Consider the following 5,289-nt stretch of genomic DNA (forward strand, 5'->3'; position numbering starts at 1 on the left):
GACTTTGCAAACAAGCTACCACACATAGATTTTGTTTTTCTAGATGATCTCTTCTGGAGAAAGTATTGTTCATATACCATGTTTCAAAATTTGAGATTCAGGACAGCTGCACGATATGCCTATAATTACATATTTCTTTTTTTTTTTTTTTTTTTTTTTGGTTTTTCGGCCCACACACATTTAATGCTCAGGGGTTACTCCTGGCTAAGGCTCAGAAATTGCCCCTGGCTTGGGGGGGACCATATGGGACGCCGGGGGATCGAACTGCGGTCCTGATCCTTGGCTAGCGCTTGCAAGGCAGACACCTTATCTCTAGCGCCACCTCGCCGGCCCCCCCCCTTTTTTAAGGGGAGAGCGCGAATGCAGTCCCCCACTACCACAAATTATGCAGTTGAGTTTCCCACATTTGGGGAAATCGCAGGGGTCAGCACATCCGGAGTGCAATGGATAAGCCTCGCCCTGGGGAAACCACCTTCGTGATCATGGTATCTCCCCTGCCAGGTATTATAATTACATATTTCATTGATAGTTTTGGTTGTTGCTTTGGAGCCACACACAGCAGCACCTCTGAGCTTTTCCCCAAAGCTGAGCTCTGGAGTCACACCAGGGTTGGCTTAGTGCAAACAAGTCCCTTAACCCCTGCACTATCTTTTCAGTTTCTCAATTTATGGTATAAAACTCGACTGCAGTTTAGTTCTACAGATTGTACCATTGGCTGCATCTTTGTCCTTTTCTCCCAACTCACACTGTGCATTCATATTTGGCCCGTTTTTCTCTGTCTTAAAACAGTAGCTTTTTTTTTTTTTTATCAATAGACTTTTCCAAGAAAATACACTTTGCCTTAGTGCAGAGACTCAGTTTTTCTAAGTGTGAAAAACCCATCAGTGACGCCTCAAGTCTGACCAAAGGAAGAAAGAGCCTGGTCCTGCAGTTCCTGTGCTTTCTCTGCATGAGGATGCTCAGTACCCAGCATTCCCATGTTGGAATCCAGGAAGGGTAGATGACTCTGTGCAGAGGTGTCGAGTCTGTACCACCTACGCTGGTGCAGTCACACCCTGATAGTCGCCAGCATCATAGCTGCAGACACCTCTCTGCTTTCTACCTGCACATCACTACAAAGATCACATTGTCCATTTTTTAAATAAAAATTTTAGTTGAATCATCTTGAGATACAGTTACAAAGCAGTTCATGATTGAGTTTCAGTTATCCAATGTCCAATATCCTTCACCAGGGCACATTTCCAGCCACCAATGTCTCCAGTTTCTGTCCTGCTTTCTCCCTGGCTGCCTCGAATGGCAGATATTCTTCTTTCTCCAACCTCTCCTCTTCCTCCTCCTTTTTCTTCTCCTTTCTCCTCTTCCTCCTCCTTCTTCTTCACACTGTGGTTTGCAATACTTTTGCTGAAGGGGTTCCCTACATATCACTTTATCTCCTTTCAATTCCCAGTTCTTGTCTACGTTGGTCATTTCCAACTGGCATTGTCATAATGGTCCCGTCTCTGACTCAACTGCATTCATGGTTCTTTCTGGCAAGCTTCCTACCCTTCTGATCCTTCTGGCTCTCATCTCTACTGTTTTGGGGCATATTACCATACTATCTGTTGCATCAAATAATTAAGGATGGGGCTGGATGGCGATGGATGGAGGCCTTTGTGCTTAGGCCCCAGCCACGTGGCTTCATCCCCCATGCAGCCGGCAGGTTCCAGGCCCAGGTAATTGGCGTAATCAAGACTCACTCACAGGCAGGCTTTAGGAAGCATCAACTTTATTCATGCCCTATCCACCACATGTGTGTGGCCTACTCATAACCTTTTAAGCACAGCAATACTTTGCTAGCCCTGCGTCTTATCTCCTGTTAGCCATTTTCCCTTTGGGCTCCATGCTGGTCAAGGACCAGAACACAGAGGCCCAAAAGCCAGCGAGCTCCGCAGGGCCGAAAGGCAAAGACCCTTAATCCCCTGGCTTCCGGGTTTATCTACCTATTCCAAGACCCCTCCCAGGAATGGGCCGGGTCTTGCAGGTAAGGTCACACCTATTATCCGGTTCCCAAGACCCCTCCCAGAAATGGGTGGGCCTCAGATAGGTATCTAATATAAATCTTATAAATATTTCACAAATGAGTTCAGTCATTTTATGTCTATCCTTTTCCCTCTGATTCATTTTACTCAGCTTAATACTCTCCATATCTATCCATGTATAAGCAAATTTAGGACTTCATTTTCCCTAACAGCTACATAGTTTTCCATAGTGTAGATGTAACAGTTTATCTACTCATCTGTTCTTGGGCACTTGGGTTGTTTCCAAATTCTGGCTATTGTGAATAGTGCTTTAATGAACATAGAGAGCAGATGCTTGTTTCTTATTGTGGTCGTGGGCCCCTATGGTATATCCCTAGGAGTGGTATTGCTGGGTCACATGGGAGCTTAATTTCTAGTTTTTTGAGAAATGTACATTTTGTTTTCCCAAAAGGCTGGACCCATGGATATTCCCACCAGCAGTGAATGAGAGTTCATTTCTCCCCAAATAGGATTATATTTTCATGGAATTTAGCCATGAGAACCATTTTAAAAAGCTGAAAAAAATATCAAAGACGTTGGGGGCTATATTAAATGTTACTGAATAATGAATGAGGAGATCAAAAGAGGAAAAACATTCTTTTAACTGGAGAGTCGAGAATGTGACTTGAGTGGCAATTCAATCCTTAGTGTAGGTTGGCCTTCTAAGTCTTGCTGGATATGTCCTGGATGGCCTCCAAGCCACATGACATGGCCCCCACGACTACCTCTCAAGGCACAGCTTCAGTCAGCAGTGGAGAAATAGCACCGCCCAGTGGACTATATGGAAACTGCACCACTAGCTGCCAGTGTTCTTGGAGAAACCAAATAGCTTCACAATTTTAGTCAGTTGGTTGGTTAGTTAGTTGGTAAGTTAGTTATTTTGGGGGGCACACCTAGTGGCACTCAGGGATTACTCCTGGCTCTGCGCTTAGAAATTACTCCTGGCAGGCTCGAGGGACCATATGGGATGCCGGGGATTGAACCCGGGTTGGCCGTGTGCAAGCAAATGCCCTCCCCGCTGTGCTATCGGTCTGACCCCAAGTTCCACAATTTCTTGGAGTTTTTTGTTTTTGTTGTTGTTTGTTTGGGGGCCACATCTGGCGGCGCTCAGGGGTTACTCCTGGCTATGCACTCAGAAATCGCTTCGGGCAGGCTTGAATCCGTGTCCGTCCTGGGTCACCCAGGTGAAAGGTAAATGACCTACCTCTGTGCTACCACTCCGGTCCCAGATTCCACAATTTTTTTTTTTTTTGGTTTTAGGGTCACACCCGGCAGCGCTCAGGGGTTACTCCTGGCTCAATGCTCAGGCATAGGAACCATATGGGATGCCAGGATTTGAACCACCAACCTTCTGCATGAAAGGCAAATGCCTTACCTCCATGCTATCTCTCCAGCCCCGAGGTTCCACCATTTCTAAGCAAATCAGTGACTTCAAGTTTCTGCTTAGCTTGCAGTGAATAACAAAAAAATAAATAAATAAACTCAGATATTCCATCCCCACCACCAACACTTTCACCAACATCAGCCTCATCCATGCCTCTCCGGTGTTACCCCAGACAGTGTAGGGACCCGGTGCAGAGAAGAAAAAACGGGAGCACTGGACAGAGATGTCCCGCCAGGTCTCCAACCCAACAAGGAGTTCTCAGTTGCTTAGGGAAGATGGTAGAGCATCCAAAGGTTGCCGCCAACAAGCGACAGAAGGTAAATAGGTGTGTATGAAGCCTAAAGAAACATCTGCCCCTGAGAATGAGGGAAAAGCAGGGAAGGGGGGCACAGAGCCATAGCACAGCGGGTAGGATGTTTGCCTTACAGGTGGCTCATCTGGGTTTGATCCCCAGCATCCCATGTGGTCCCCTGAGCCTGCCAGGAATAAACCCTGAGCACCACTTAAAGAGTGTTTCTAGAGTGTGGCCTAAAAACAAAGAAGAAAAAGAAAGAAAGAAAGAAAAGAAAGAAAGAAAGAAAGAAAGAAAGAAAGAAAGAAAGAAAGAAAGAAAGAAAGAAAGAAAGAAAGAAAGAAAGAAAGAAAGAAAGAAAGAAAGAAAGAAAGAAAGAAAGAAAGAAAGAAAGAAAGAAAGAAAGAAAAGCAGGGAAGGGGAAAGGTTCATTCAGTCAGCAATATGGAAAAAAAAGGTGCCCCCTTCTCCAATTCCTCAGAGAAACCTACAAAACCCCTGCTTGTTGCTGTAAAGCAGCTTCGTCCTTTGCAAAGTCTCAATGCCGGACTGCCTGCCTGCAACCCTGGGCCTTCAGTGTGGGTCCAACTTAGGCCAATGATTTAGGGACCACAGGACTCCAGGTAGCTTTGGGTATCCAAAGCCCAGCACTAAGGCTATGAGACAGGCGTGCAGGCGTGCACATTACCTCCCCCTCTCCGGCAGAAATAAAGAATTGTGGTGTGATTTGCCAGAACAACTCTCAGCGTGTAGCCTACTTGCCATCTGAATCTCTGCCAAAGAGAAACAGCTAATCAGGGTGATTGAGCAAAGTGCTTCCCGCCTGCACTGAGGATGCTGAACTTAATCAAAAAGCAGTTATTAAGTATTTAAGGGCATGCGGGGCTGTGCTGGATACCCAGAGAGAGAACAGTACCACCCTCCCCCCAGTTCCTTCCTCTACAGGAAACAGAAGATGCTGCAGGAAAGAAGCTCAGATCTTTTCAGTTCCTCATCTGTGTATTGAATCTCCTGCAGGGATGAGACAGGACTTCACCCTAGGAGATCAGCCTCATTTAAATCATTTTCTAGGTGAGAAACACCAGACTCAAAGCAGTGCGTCACAGAGCTGGAATTCCAGCTGAATTCTGAATTGAACGTCATTGAATTAATTGCACTGATCTTAGTTGAAAGGGCTCTCGAGCTCTTTCCTCTATTGCATGTTGCCTCTGGGAAGAGGCTAGGGTAAGACATTCTAAAGCAGGGGTCCTCAAACTTTTTAAACAGGGGCCCAGTTAACTGTCCCTCAGACCATTGGAGGGTCTGACTATAGTAAAAACAAAACTTATGAACGAGTTCTTATGCACACTGCATATATCTTATTTTGCAATGAAGAAACAAAACAGATACAAATACAATATGTGTCCTGTGAGCCATAGTTTGAGGACCACTGTTCTAAAGATGTCCCAGGATTGCATCCGCTAGCTAGTCGAACTAGAATGTGCAGGAGGTCCGAGTTGGATTCCCCCAAACATTGCATGATAGAAGGGGATTAGGCTCAGACTCCCCCCCCCCCA

The 5,289-nt window shown here is 45.8% G+C and overlaps 1 non-coding gene across 1 annotated transcript; it reads right to left on the reverse strand.

The window, feature by feature from the left end:
- Positions 1 to 345: 345 nt before the first annotated feature.
- Positions 346 to 508, reverse strand: LOC126007453 (U1 spliceosomal RNA). The gene has a single exon (XR_007495025.1). It is a non-coding gene; the product is annotated as a U1 spliceosomal RNA (small nuclear RNA).
- Between the last annotated feature and the right edge of the window lie 4,781 nt (positions 509 to 5,289).

This window comes from Suncus etruscus, chromosome 4, assembly GCF_024139225.1.
Source record: "Suncus etruscus isolate mSunEtr1 chromosome 4, mSunEtr1.pri.cur, whole genome shotgun sequence".
Taxonomy (NCBI): domain Eukaryota; kingdom Metazoa; phylum Chordata; class Mammalia; order Eulipotyphla; family Soricidae; genus Suncus; species Suncus etruscus.